Raw genomic sequence first — 16077 nt, forward strand, 5'->3', positions numbered from 1 at the left:
GTCATTTCAATGAATAACATATAAATTCTAACAAGTTAAGGATATCTAAATGCCTTCCGACCCTATTAGATAAATTTAACTCTTCACCTCTTGGTCTCAAAATATATGACTAACTAACCCTTGGTTTTGACATCAAAAGATTATCCCCTTTTGGGCTTAAGGTCTTAGACGAAGGTTTGTAACTTAGAATCTATATTGTAGTTAACTTTTCCTAATCTGCCAAGACCCAATCTAGGACCTAGATATGACACGAAAATTAAGATTCCAGAAGAAACCCAATCAATCCTTTTAGAATATCATAAGCATATACATAAAAGTCCAAGAAGATATGGCATATCTAGAGAAAAATAAGACAATATAGAATCTTTATACATATGGCCAACCTGCCTCTACTTGCCTATATAGGCGGGGACTAGGACATATTCCTAGCTCACCCTCAAAGGAAAGAAAATGACATGACATGAAATAGTTTCAAAACATCAACATAGTCTAGAAATGACAATAAAAGAGAGGATGAATTGGCTTACCCTTCAAGCATGAGGACTCACCACATTATTCTTCAATAGATCAACAACTAGCCACGAGAAAAGGATGGAGCGCCTGTCCCTACATTATGATATAATGTAGGCAATGAAGTAAATGTTAGTTTTGAATGTACTAAGTATGTAGGCAATGCAATGCATACAACAACCCTAATGTGCAAATGAACAAGCTTTAAAACATAGTGAAAATCCTTTAAAAACATCATAAAACATAAGACATGGCCGATTCAAAACTTATAAGTAAACCATAAGCAGTCTTAGGAAGTATCAATGCTCAATAACCAATAAGAGGATCATATAAAAGTAAAAAAAAGGATTAGTCATTTAAACATCTTAAAGACCTTACGTAAGTGGGAGATAATCGTAATCGACATTAGGACCATGCGAGGCATAATATGGAATATGATGATACCAACATCGAGAAGGGGGGAGTCTACTTGCCAAGGTAAACTCTGTCCAATATTATCATCATTTAGACCGGGTACTTGCCTCTAGTCCTTGATATTGGGTACTCGCCTCTAATCTCTTGAGATTTGGTACTCGCCTCTAATCTTTTTCCCTATGGTGGTACGTAGTTTATGGGACATGAGTAATTTCCACTAGTCCACTCGGTTCTAAGTACAACATCCCAAAGAATACATATCATATCATAATATAAACATATCATAGGAATAACTCATTCGTCATCATTCATTACTTTTCATGAGTCATTTATACGCATTAATAATCATTCATAATACTCGTTCATAAGAGTATCTCATTATCATGTGATTCATGTAATGTGGGTGTAAGCCTTCCATCATCACGAATCCTCTTTCATAGAAATATTGTAGGTGTATTAAGTCACCCTCATTCATAAAACTTGTTTGAAAAATCTCTAAAACATCATTCATAAACTTCTCATGAGTCATTCATAATCATTCATTTAAAATCCTTTAAAATTACATGATCAAGACATATACTTGAAAATAAGGTAAAAACATGTACAAATAATCAATTGACTTGGAAACCATGAAATTCAATTGAAAATGTGCATGATCATGTGCTTTATATCAACACATATATAATTCATGAAAATAATCTTAATTGGATGCATAATTGAAAGTATCCATAATTCATATCATGAACCCTAGAGATCAATGTAAGAAAATTCATAGAAAAACTCTTCAATTTGATGTAATAACCATCAATTTATATTATGATAGACTCATAATCATAATTGGAATCATAATTCATGCACTTGGAATGAAGATCATAAGACCCATAAAAATATATACTTTAATTGATTGAAAAAGTAGAGAATTTATTGGGCTCCATGGGTGAAAGTACCCTATGATCAAATACCAACATAACTTGGGTGGATTCCTTGATTGAAACTTGAAAATTGATGGAAGAATTGAAAACTCTAGTTGATCCTTAAATAGAGTCTTGAGAGGATTTTCTAGAGAGAGGATTTTTCTAGATACTTGAATGCTTTTAGATTGATGATTATGAGGGAAAAATTAGTTAGTGACTTAGAATATGGTTAAAAGGCTTCGAAAAGGACCAATATAACCATGAGACGCGTGTAGGAAGTTAATGAAAAATGATTGCAGCCATTCATCAAGAAAGGCAATAAGACCCATACTGACCTTTACGGTCCTTAGTGATGGTTGTGAAAATGCGACTGCTTGACATGACTTCTGACACGACCCAACCCCATAGACCGCGACTGGGGTCCAACCTAAATCCCCGTATATGTATCTATCAGGCATAGTCAAGTTGAACTATGTGTGATGTGATACTATACACAAAAACCTCAATGGGTTAAAACCTTTTTAGGTATATATAGCCCCTTTCATTCGTACCATATCATGAAAGGGAACGCAAGCTGACAAGGCTGCTATAACATAAAAACATTTACAGCGCGACATACAGGCATAGCTGAAACAAACTTATAAACAACCCACATACACATGTCTATGACCTCTAAGAGTTATGAACGGTAACATATGGTGGGACAGGGCCCCCGCCATACCCCTGAATAAACAAATGCCAACATCAAATGACCAGCACCAAGAGCTAGGCTCCAGAATAGTGAAGCCCTTCCAACATAGCTGAGCGGAAATCCTAAGCTGGAGGATCTCCTGAATGAACATCTATGCTTGGGGCATGAAATGCAGCCCCCCGAAGAACGGAAGGTTATTATGATATATGTACTGAGTATATAAAGCATAACACAACATAAGTGAGATTATAATAGAATTAGGGATGCAAGAAACAAATATAACATTTAACAACTCACTATACCTGCATCTTAGGACATGTAGTCATATACATTCTCATACACTGTACCCGACCCTCTAGTGAACTCGGTGTCATAATTGTTTTATCATCTTAACATGTCATCACATCATCATATATATTACTTCATCATATTGTCGTATACAGAATCATTTCATTGTATATGGTATAATCTTATCGTATATGTCATCACATTACCTCTGGTTTATTATGGGGCTCGGGATCACAAATGTATCACTATATTTTCATATGCATGCCTACACAAGGTATCCGGCCCTTTAGTGAGGGACTCGGTGAACAATTAAACGATCATAATAATCATACCATCATATATCATACCCGACCCTTTATGGGACTCGGTCGTACCCGGCCCTTTATGGGACTCGGTGAATACTCATATCATTATATATCATACCCGTCCCTTTATGGGACTCGGTCATACCCGGCCCTTCATGGGACTCAGTCATACCCAACCCTTCATGGGACTCGGTGAATAATCATGTCATCAAATATCATACCCGTCCGTTTATGGGACTCGATCATACCTGGCCCTTTATGGGACTCGGTGAAAGATGTATTAACAGCATGTATGAGTAGAGTAGTGAGTAACCATATGCAATTAACTCATCATCTGAGATTCGATATAACAATCAGCATGAACTATCATTTAAGGCTCAAAATGATCATCATCTCAAGTCTCCTCTAAAGGCCATTAGGGGCCATATCAAACGTTGTCTCAAGAATCATAGACTTTCATCAAGATAATGCTACACAACTTATGCAATCAGAGACATTTATCATCACAGAGTCTTTAGAAAAAGGAGCTTACGTACTCGGTTACTACTCAACACATAGAAGGCTCGAGGGTAGTAGTTCAACTACTTTAGGACTTCTAACATTCACGTTAGGACTTCTAGCATTCAGGAGTGAACACGAGTCATGATTTATCTCCGAAACTTATGGATGGAACTCCTTCCAAACTCATATCATATATCAATTCACTTACATTTAAGACATTCCCAAAATAAAAGAGAGATAGGCTTTACGTATACTACTTTTCAACACGTACAAGACTTGAAAGGCAACAACTCAACTATTATAAGAGTTTTCATATCAAGCATTGGATAAGAATTATGAATCATAATAGGGGTTCTATGAATGGAATTACCCCCACATTTCATATATCCATCACTTATGCCAAGAAGGATAGCTTTACATACCTCTTATCGATTGCTTTTAACCTGGCTTATCTCGTTGTCCTCTAAACCTAGTTAACACGAAGGTAATACTAATATTAATAACCTTTAACTTTCCAGCTTCTAAATCCACAACCAAGCACTCATAGGAATCAATTCTTTATTTGCCTTTCTCGACTAGTTTCAACTAGTCTATAAAGTTAGTTAAGAAGTTAATGGAATTCGGCCAGCATCTCCTCTATAAATAGCCCTATCCGAACTTCCAATTAACCTACAAACCTTAGAAGACATATTAAAAAACAACAACCAGCAGCCAATACACAATTACACCACTTCAACATTACACAAAACAAGTCCCAAACAGCCCGCTCAAACTACGACTCCATAATACGGTTTTCAATCTTTATTTCATAAAATCTCAACCACACGAAATGGGACGTGATGTGGATGCAAACAGAAGAACTTATACCTATATTTAGACATCTTTACAGCCCTGCAACACTACAAAACAACTCCCAATACAATACCACAATAACAACGACACTAGCCAAACTTTAACCTGTTAGAATATCATCAAAATAGCCCCTATACGGCCTACAACATCCTACAACCGTAACATACCTATTTTAACGTCTCCAACTCATATTTACACATCCATAATATTCTTAAACATTTAACAAAATGTGGGAGAAGAGAATCAAGCCATACCTTGCCAAAAATCAACTTCGGAAGCTCCTTAACATGCTGAAAGTTTGTGGGCTGTTCGCGTCACTTCTTTGCTGCCCTAAATAGTTATTTTACGCTATTAAACACCGTCATGTATCTGTGGGATACTTATATAATTAATTCACGGAATGAAAGTCGGAGGCTTACCTTTAATTGGAACAACCCGTGGATGCTTTGCTCTTGCTCATACACTTTTCTCTCTTTTTTTCTAAGTAAAAGACTAAGGAAATAAATCCTTAGTCATCAAGACATGTATATATACACTCCCTTGGAGAGTGACACAGGGTAGCCCCTAGGGGTGACACATGGCAGCCCCCCTAGGGAACCACCTTATCCATGCTTCCAATCATATGCTACCACATAGCAGCGTGGGGTCCACCCCAAGCACCGAGTCACCTACTTGGTCTAAGTAGGTGCATCACCTACTTTCTTCGAGTAGGCGCGTTGTCTCCTTATTTCTCTTTTGTGAGTTCGTAATCTCGTCTCACTTTAAGAGGCTATGCATTCCTTGCTACTTAAGCTCAATATGTACTCTGGTAGCTTAATTATATAAGACCTCCAAATTGGTAGCTTACGTAAGTAAGTCGAGTTCCACGACTTGTTATTTAGACTCCAACTCCTTTCAAATCCTTATGACCCTATTTACAACCTTCACTTCTATGGGGCATCACATCCTCCTTTCATTAGATTTATTTGATAACGTTATCGATAATCCGGGTCACATGGCAACTTTCAAGAAGTTTAAGAAAATGTTCCAAATTTCAAAAGTATGGGGCATAACATCCTTCCCCCCTTTTAAACATTCGTCCTCGAATGTTAATTAGTCTTATAAGGTCTTACAAGGACTCCAGGAACTTTTTATAATGGTTGTCATCCATAGGCCTCCCAATTAATTTAGGAGTTTAGATCACCTGTAGACATAGGGAACCTATATAAATATTTCTTTCCCATCTCTTCTTCGGCTTTCTAGGTCATTTCTTTTTTATGCTTATCTCATCATAAGACTTTGACGGAAGGCACATCCGTAGTTCGCAACCTTCTAATTTGCCAACCCAAGATGGAGATAGGTTGCTCATTGTAGGATAACTCCTTTGATACGTAGACCTCATCCACGAGAAATACTCTAGAAGGGTCATTTATTTATTTGTGGAGCATTGACATGTGAACAAATAGATATATCACTTCCAAATAAGATGGTAGGTCCGCTTCATAGGTAATCTTGCCTACCTAATAAGGGCCAACGTATCTTGAGATAAGTTTTCCTCTCTTGCCGCATCTCACTGCTCCTTTTATTGGTGAGGCTTTCATGAACTCCCAATCTCTAACTTTAAACTCTACGGGTCGTCGTCAATTATCTGTGTATGAATTTTGTCGACTCTGGGCTGTTAATAGATTTTCCCCGAATAAACTTTACTCTATCAATAACTTGCTGGATCACATCTGGACCTATCCATTTCCAAGTCAGGATTTCTATCTTTTGTAAGAGGTTATCAGGCTTTTGATGCTCGATCTTGTTTAAGCTATTTCACAATTTCTCTTATGCCAACTTATAATACTCTAGGTATATTCCAATGTGCCTTTACTCAGATTTCCTTTCTAGTTCTCTTACCCCCGTCATATTGAAATCCTTACACGAGCATGTGTAGGTACTTAGTTAGTTCCAAAGATGCCTTAGTGTTTCCATATTAGTCTTTATACAGACCCTACATTGTCTCTTATCCCCTTCGATTGATGTTAGGGCTCACTATGGCTTTTTTCCTCAATACTAACCATATCTCAATAGTTTTTCCTCAAACTATGTCATACTTTTCTTTGATGTACCCAAAATACTGCAATCATATTATTGTTACTGAGTTCTTATTATTTTTATCAAGTAACCACTTGATCTCACCCATAACATACCAACATTCGTAGGTTGCAAAACTATTCTTGTACAATTTGTACCAAGTGCGTTCCATTCTAATCATAGTCTTTCTTCCTCTTAGCTTATTTTGCTTTACACATTTCATTGTACCGACACGCACTAGCAGTCTAGTTTGTCACACTTGCTTTTGCTTTTCTTACTTACCCTTAAAGTTTTCTCCTATTTCACTATAGAAGATATTTTTCATCCTTTCTTTTTTGTTACTTATACATCACAATATCAGTAGCCAGTAACTCTGTTACCCACATCCTAACCTTTAGTCCAGTATATCCTGGCTATCCCTTACAATGTCTTTAAGTTCTCATTATGATTCTCTTGTCGCATTCATCCCTTTTGTATGTACCCATTCTATGATGCCATATTATTCAAAGTCTTTACTAATAGTTCTCCGCACGATCTTAGATATCATGACTTTTATCCGCCCGTTGTTGGCTTTTAGATCTTGCTAACTTATTCTAGCATGGGATCTCACTTGAAGTTTAAGTGTTCATGTTAACACATTGTAATATCGGTTGGTTTCATCTCACGCTTGTATGTCTCATATCCACTTCCCCCTTTAGGGTGTATCCATGACATTGTCTGTTTATTGTCAACTTTTCAGATGCATATGAGTCTTCTCCCCACATATTTGGTATACTACATCATATTCATATCTTTCTCTCTACCACATATACTTTAGATTATCTATGTACGAAACCTTAACATAATCGAGAGGTACTTAAAAATTCTCGATATACAGTACTAACTCTAGTCTAAACACTGGTACTCGAGTAGTATTCTTAAGGTAGCAATGCATTCAAGCCACATTCCATACGTTCCAATTAGTAATTAGCTAGTGCTTATAATCATCTCAAATTCTCCATTCAGGAGCATTTACACTTTGATGACCCGTGCTTCGAGCTTCACCATAACACTAGCCTTATCCCATCGGTATCAACTTCCAGAGCATACTATGAACTTATAACTCATTCTCCCTTCTCTTTTTTTTTCTATTTCTGGGAAACTTTGGGCAGAGTTTCCTTTGCATTTCTTACTATCTCAACACTTGCATGCAGAAAATGCCAACAGTGCCTCACAGGGCCAACATATATATTTAGGTCATATCACATCGTAGCCACACAGGGTGCCCAATATCAATAATAGTATAATATGATGGACTTACCTCGTACGTCCACTGAACTGCATCTATTACACTGCCCTGTCTACTTATCCTTTCACCTTTCAACTTTACATGTAAATTATATTTCCACACCTTACCTGACATATCTCCTACGTGCCTTTGCTTACCTGCGTGCTTTGTAACTTCCAATATGGTCAGTTACTTTCTTTTATCGATGCTATCCTTCTAATGAAATCACAGGTTAGTATAAGGAATTTTATCCCCTATGACTCGGCTCTATCGCACGATCATAGATATGAAAGAAAGTAACATCCTAAATGTCCTGTAGCCTCCTGTTTATACATGTGGTGCAGAACACACCAATAAACAAGACTCTACTAGACACGGTCTATAGACACTCCAAGGAAGAACTGCTCTGATACCACTTTTGTCATGACCTAACCTCGTAGGTCACGACTGGGGTCCGACCTGGACCCTTGTATATGTATCTATCAGCTATAGTCAAGTTGAACTGTGTATGATATGATACTATACATAAAAACCCCAATGGATCTAATCTTTTTTAGGTACATGTAGCCCCTTTCATTCGTACCATATCATGAAAGGGAACGCAAGCCGACAAAGCTGCTGACATAAAAACATTTACAATGCGACATACAGGCATAACTGAAACAAACTTATAAACAACCCACATATACATGTCTACAGACCTTTATGAGTTATGAATGATAACATATGGTGGGACAGGGCCCCCGCCGTACCCCTGAATAAACAAATACCCATATCAAATGACCAACACGAAGAGCTAGGCTCAAGAATAGTGGAGACCTTCCAACATAGATGAGTGGAAATCCTAAGCTGGAGGATCTCTGAAATGAACATCTGTGCCCGCGGGCATAAAATGCAGCCCTCCGGAGAACGGAAGGTCAGTACGATATATGTACTGAGTATATAAAGCATAACACAATATAAGTGAGATAATAAGAGAATTAGGGATACATGAAACAAATATAACATTTAACAACTCACTATACCTGCATCTTAGGACATGTAGTCATATACATTCTCATACACTGTACCCGATCCTCTAGTGAACTCGGTGTCATAATCGTTTCATCATCTTAACATGTCATCATATCATCATATATATTACTTCATCATATTGTCGTATACAGAATCATTTCATTGTATATGGTATAATCTTATCGTATATGTCATCACATTACCTCTGGTTTATTATGGGGCTCGGGATCACAAATGTATCACTATATTTTTATATGCATGCCTACACAAGGTATCCGGCCCTTTAGTGAGAGACTCGGTGAATAATCAAACGATCATAATAATCATACCATCATATATCATACCCGACCCTTTATGGGACTCGGTCGTACCTGACCCTTTATGGGACTCGGTGAATACTCATATCATCATATATCATACCCGTCCCTTTATGGGACTCGGTCATACCTGGCCTTTCATGGGACTCAATCATACCCAGCCCTTCATGGGACTCGGTGAATAATCATATTATCATATATCATACCCATCCCTTTATAGGACTTGGTCATACCCGACCCTTTATGAGACTAGGTGAAAGATGTTTTAACAGCATGCATGAGTAGAGTAGTGAGTAACCATATGCAATTAACTCATCATCTCAGACTCGGTATAATAATCGTCATGAACTAGCATTTGAGGCTCAAAATGATCATCATGTCAAGTCTCCTCTAAAGGCCATTAGGGGCAATATCAAACGATGTCTCAGGAATCATAGACTTTCATCAAGATAATGCTACACAACTTATGCAATCAGAGACATTTATCATCACAGAGTCTTTAGAAATAGGAGCTTACGTACTCGGTTACTACTCAACACATAGAAGGCTCGAGGGTAGTAGTTCAACTACTTTAGGACTTCTAACATTCACGTTAGGACTTCTAGCATTCAGGAGTGAACACGAGTCATGAGTTATGTACGAAACTTATGGATGGAACTCCTTCCAAACTCATATCATATATCAATTCACTTATAGTTAGGACATTCCAAAATAAAGGAGATTTAGGCTTTATGTATACTATTTTTCAACACGTAGAAGACTTGAAAGGCAACAACTCAACTATTGCAAGAGTTTTCATATCAAGCAGTAGATAAGAATTATAAATCATAATAGGGGTTATATGAATTGAATTACCCCTACATTTCATATATCCATCACTTATGGCTAAGTCATGCCAAGAGAAAAGAAGGATAGCTTTACATACCTCTTATCGATTGCTTTTAACCCGGCTTGTCTCATCGTCCTCTGAACCTATTTAACACGAAGGTATTACTAAGATTAATAACCTTTAACTTTCCAACTTCTAAATCCACAACCAAGCACCCATAGGAATCAATTCCTTATTTGCCTTTCTCGACTAGTTTTGACTAGTCTATAAAGTTAGTTAAGAAGTTAATAGAATTCGGCCAGCATCTCCTCTATAACTAGCCCTATCCGAACTTCCAATTAACCTACAAACCTTAGAAGACATATTAAAAACAACAACCAGCAGCCAATACACAATTACACCACTTCAACATTACACAAAACAAGTCCCAAACAGCCCGCTCAAACTACGACTCCATAATACGGTTTTCAATCTTTATTTCATAAAATCTCAACCACACGAAATGGGACGTGATGTGGATGCAAACAGAAGAACTTATACCTATATTTAGACATATTTACAGCCCTGAAACACTACAAAACACCTCCCAATACAATACCACAATAACAACGACACTAGCCAAACTTTAACCCGTTAGAATATCGTCAAAACAGCCCCTACACGGCCTGCAACATCCTTCAGCCATAACATACCTATTTTCATGTCTCCAAATCATATTTACACATAGATAACATGCTTAAACATTTACAAAAATATGGGAGAAGAGAATCAAGCCATACCTTGCCAAAAATCAACTTTGGAAGCTCGTTAACATGCTGAAAGTTTGCGGGCTGTTCGCGTCACTCCTTTTCTGTCCCAAATAGTTATTTTACGTTATTAAACATCGTCATGTAGCCGTGGGATACCTTAAATAATTAATGAACGGAACGAAAGTCAGAGGCTTACCTTGAATTGGAGCAACCCGTGGCTGCCTTGCTCTTGCTCTCACGTTTTTCTCTCTTTTTTTCTAAGTAAAAGACTACGGAAATAAATCCTTAGTCATCAAGACATGTATATATACACTCCCTTGGAGAGTGACATGGGGTAGCCCCTAGGGGTGACATGTGTCAGCCCCTAGGGCTCCACCTCATCCATGCTCCCAATCATACGCTACCACATGGCAACATGGAGTCCACCCCAAGCAGGTGAGTCACCTACTTGGTCCAAGTAGGTGCATCACCTATTGCTTCGAGTAGGCGCGTCATCTCCTTATTTCTCTTTTGTGAGTTCGTAATCTCGTCTCACTTTAAGAGCCTATGCATTCCTTGCTATTTAAGCTCAACATGTACTCTAGTAGCTTAATTATATAAGACCTCCAAATTGGTAGCTTACGTAAGTAAGTCAAGTTCTACGACTTGTTATTTAGCCTCCAACATGTTTCAAATCCTTATAACCCTATTTACAACCTTCACTTCTATGGGGCATCATATCCTCCTTTCATTAGAGTTATTTGATAACGTTATCGATAATCCGAGCCACATGGCAACTTTCAAGAAGTTTAAAAAAACATTCTGAAGTTCAAAAGTACGGGGTATAACAGCTTCACTAAAATAGGAATAACCTTTTGTTCCAAATTTTAAAGGAGGCAAATTCGGTGGCGCAACATTGAATGAAAGGGTAAGGGGTAGGAATAAAAAATTTTATTGGAAAGAGGACTCAAAGAAATTTAATTTTATAGGTCATGGGACACCTAATTCTTTATGTTATAAGAGATATGATTGTTTGAAGTTGACCCAAGTAAAAGCTTACAACGAAACTCAATCGCTAAAGAAGCTTTCAACTTAACTTTGTGCTAAAGGATTCATGTGACCTTAAAACATCTCCAAATCTAGTTCCACGCTAAATGAATGGACCATCTTCATGGTCCATGGGGTGGTCCATGAAGATTGCCTTGGTCAAGCTTGTACAAGGACTCTTGACGGAAGGGGACCATGGCCCATGATAGACTCGATGGGACATAGTGGACCTCATGATTCAGACTCACTTCTGTCTGTGATCATCACTACAGTTTGTGAACCCAGTCATGGTCCTCTCTAGATCTCACTTTTGTTCTCTGGCACTACCACGACTCCCTTTCACGGGCCATGGTACTGAATACGACCTGTGATAGGCTTCGTGAAACTAAATTGGTGAAAGTTTTTCTGAGATTTCATCATTACATTTTGTTTTCCGACTTTTCAAATTTCGAGGTCTTATAATATCTTCCCCTTGGTAACTTTCATCCTCGAATGGGACTCAAACTATAATGAATAGAGAATGGAAAGAGGACTATCAACCCAACATGAATGAAATGAAACTTTAAAAATGTATAAACTGATTTCATGAAAATGCATGCATATGAAAACATGTGGAGGACCGAAACATAGGGATTCATAAGAGTAGACATAAGGGATTAACTCTTCAATTTACTATGAGACTCAACCACTTAGTTTCTAAGGTTAATCAAGGTATAACAAACAGGAATTTAATCCATACCAATCTTTACATCAAACGAAGAACTCATAACATACTAGATGAGGTACCTTGTTGAGTCAGACGACCCGAAGAAGGGTAGGGATTTGCTCTCCAATAACTATCCTCATCACTCTTAGAAACCAAAGTGAATCCCTTATCTTATGGACCATCTTACCATAGCCAAAACATGCACCAAAATCGGCTGGAAAATCTCCTGGGTTGTTCCCCCAACACTTGTGACATACGGGGAAAGCTAGACTACTATAAACATTACTTTGTTGATTAGGGTTTGTTACCCTATCCTTGTTGAACTTATAAACTGGATCACTAGCAAAAGATGAACCATCATCGGTTCGAGCCCTTTTAGACTCCCTCTTAGACCTCTTTTTCAACTTCTCTTCCTCTATCTGCTCGGTATAAGTCATGATCCTAGAAATATCCATCTCTTTAAAAAGCATAGTGGTTCGGGACTCTTTCATCACTAAGTTAGATACCCTCAAAATAAAATTAGTCATTCGGGAATGGGAGTCTACTACCAAAGAAGGAGCAAATTTGGATAATTTTGTGAGCTTGAGGGCATATTCCCTCACACTAATGTTACCTTGCTTGAGATTAATAAACTCCAACACCTTCGCCTCTTTTAATTCAAGTTGGAAGAAGCGGTCAATAAATTTAACCTTGAAATTCTCCCAACATATGGGACCTTCTTCAACCCTTTCGGCCTTTCATTCATTGTACCACACTTGAGAAACAACTTTGAGTTGGTAGGCCGCCAACACCACCTTCTCCACCGAAGAAACCTTCATAATAGAACCGATTGTATGCACCTCGTTAATAAAGTCTGGGGGATCCTCTTCAACCTTGGGCCCATGAAACTTGAGAGGGTTCATCATCGTGAATTCCCTAACCCTTAAAGCCAGTTTAACCACATTTGAAGTAGCCTCCACCCCTTGGTTTACTTGGGTAGTCATGACTTGGGCTAGCATAGAGATGGTGGTCCAAAACTTGATATGGGTAACTTGATCGACTAGAGGATCATTACGAGCTTGAGGGGCTTGTCCCTCATTAGCATCAATCCCTCTTGGAAGTGGAGCTCTTCTTGGATGCATTTTCTTAAAGTTGCAAAGAACAATCTTTAGAGGGAAAATCTTAGAGTACACTCTATAACATGACATAGATCATGAAAGAAGTGAGGATTTCCTAAGACGCCTCATAGACTCCTACTCATAAATGTTGCACGCTTTACACCCATGTTGATGTGGCATTTTTGACTCCCTAGGAAACTTCAAAACCATATGCTATGATATCAAGTTTGTCACGACCCAAACTAGGGTTTAGATGTGACACAATGATTAGGAATCCTAAAGAAACCCTAACAAAGCCTCTTAGCATATCATACGCATACATAAGGTAAATAATAAGAGAAAACTCATAAAATTCCAAGAAGATATAGCATATCTAGATAGAATCAAGACAACATAGACTTTTTATACATATGCCCAACATGCGTCTACTTGACTATATAGACGGTGACTAGGACATTTTCCTAGATCACCCTCAAAGGAAAGAAAATGACAAGACATGAAATAGTCTCAAAGCATCAACAGGTCAAGAAATGACAATAAAAGAGAGGATGACTCGGCTTGCCCTCGAAGCATGAGGACTTACTATACTAATCTTTAATATATCACAGACTAGCCACAAGAAGAGGATGGAGAGTCTGTCCCTACATTGTGATATAATGTAGGCAATAAAGTATGCGTTAGTACATTTGAATATACTAAGTATTTAGGCAATGCATTGCATAGTAAAACCATGTTGTGCAAATAAACAAGCTTTAAAACATAGTGAAAATCCTTTTAAAAGATCATAAGACATAAGATTGGTCATTGCAAAACCCATAATTAAATCATAAGTAGTCATAAGTATCAATACTTAATAACCCATAAGATTGCCATATAAAAGTAAAAAAAAAAAGAGGATTAGATATTTAAATATCTTAAGGACCATACATGTGGGGGAGATAACCCTAATCTATATTAAGATCATACGAGCCATAACATGGAATCCAATGATACCCACATCAAGAAGGGGAGAGAGGCTACTTGTCAAGGTAAACTCCATCCAACATTATAATCATTTAGACCGGGTAGTTGCCTCTAGTCCTTGAGATTAGGTACTCGCCTCTAATCTCTTGAGATTGCGTACTCGCCTTTAATATCTTTCCCTATAGTGGCACGTAGTTTATATGAATTGAGTAATCGCCACTAGTCCACTTGATGCTTAGTACAACATCCCACGAAATATATATCATATCATAATATAATTATATCATTGGAATAGCTCATTTGTCATCATTCAGTATTTTTCATGAGTCATTCATAGGCCTTAATAACTATTTATAAAACTCATTCATAAGAGTATCTCATTACCATGTGACTCATGTAATGTGGATGTAAGCCTTCCATCATTACAAATTCTCTCTCATAAAAATATCATAAGGGTCTTAAATCACTATCATTCATAAAATTTGTTTGAAATACCACTAAAACATCATTCATAAATATCTCATGAGTCATTCATAATCATTCATTGAAAATCCCTTAAAATTCTGTGATCAAGACTTAGACTTAAAAATAAGGTGAAAACATGAACATACGATCAATTGACTTGGAAATCATGAAATTGAATTGAAAATGTTCGTGATCAGGTACTTTATATCAATCCATATATAATTGATGAAAATTATCTCAATTGGATGCATAATTGAAAATACCCATAATTCATATCATGAACTGTTATACCCCGTACTTTTGTGTCTTGAAAGACTTTTATACCTTGGGAGGTTTTGAGTTTCTTTAAAGGTTCTTAATCTTGTTAGAAGTTACCATGTGAGATGGATAAGCTATAATGCTATTAAACAACTCTAAGGAAAGGAGAATGCGATACCCCATAGTAGAGAAGATTGGAAATAGAGTTATAAGAATCCGGAAGAAGTTGGAGACCGAATAATGAGTCATAGGACTCAACTTATTTACATATGCTACCAACTTGGAAATCTTACATACTTAAGCTAGAGAGAAGAAATACTTAAGGTTTTGGGAGGAGAAAAAAGGTAAGTTCTCCAATTCCATTCTGTGAATTAATTATGTGGGGTATACTACGAAGGTATGAAGGTGTTATTAATATAAATTTATGGTTTGGAGAATCCCGAAAACGTTAACAAACTGTCCCAAAGTTTCAACTGCGCTAAAGGAAATTCCGAGGCGCGTTTCGGGTAAGGTAAAGTTTTCCCTTTCGAACTGAAGTTTATGATGATTTTATGAGGTATATTACATGTCTTTAATGATGTTGGAAGTGGGGAAATTTCATAAGGATGCTTGACATTAGCAACAAACTAAATTGAAGTCGTTATAGATAAATCGAAGTCGAGTAGTGTGTTGTGATTGTGGTGTTGTATTTGCAGCTGGTCTGATGGTGTGTTGCAGGGATGGAAAGTGTTATAAAAAGTGTGTGGGTTATTCTAGTTTCATCCACATGATCCCCCCGTTTGGTATGGTTAAAGATTTTACGAAATACAGGTTAAAAACTCTATTTTGATATCGTAATTTTGAGCTAGTGGTT

At 37.3% G+C, this 16077-nt stretch overlaps 2 long non-coding RNA genes across 2 annotated transcripts in view; both read right to left on the reverse strand.

Moving 5' to 3' along the window:
* Window positions 1-349: 349 nt before the first annotated feature.
* Window positions 350-16077, reverse strand: part of LOC129874297 (uncharacterized) — a 61202-nt gene continuing 45474 nt past the window's right edge. The window contains exon 4 of the long non-coding RNA XR_008762868.1: window positions 350-606. This is a non-coding gene — a long non-coding RNA (uncharacterized LOC129874297). The remainder of the gene's footprint in view (window positions 607-16077) is intronic.
* LOC129874298 (uncharacterized) lies at window positions 10062-11270 on the reverse strand. Its single transcript, XR_008762869.1, has 3 exons — window positions 10906-11270; window positions 10740-10810; window positions 10062-10103 (listed from the first exon to the last, which is right to left on the reverse strand). It is a non-coding gene; the product is annotated as an uncharacterized LOC129874298 (long non-coding RNA).

This window comes from Solanum dulcamara, chromosome 11 (assembly GCF_947179165.1).
Source record: "Solanum dulcamara chromosome 11, daSolDulc1.2, whole genome shotgun sequence".
NCBI classification, from domain to species: Eukaryota; Viridiplantae; Streptophyta; class Magnoliopsida; order Solanales; family Solanaceae; genus Solanum; species Solanum dulcamara.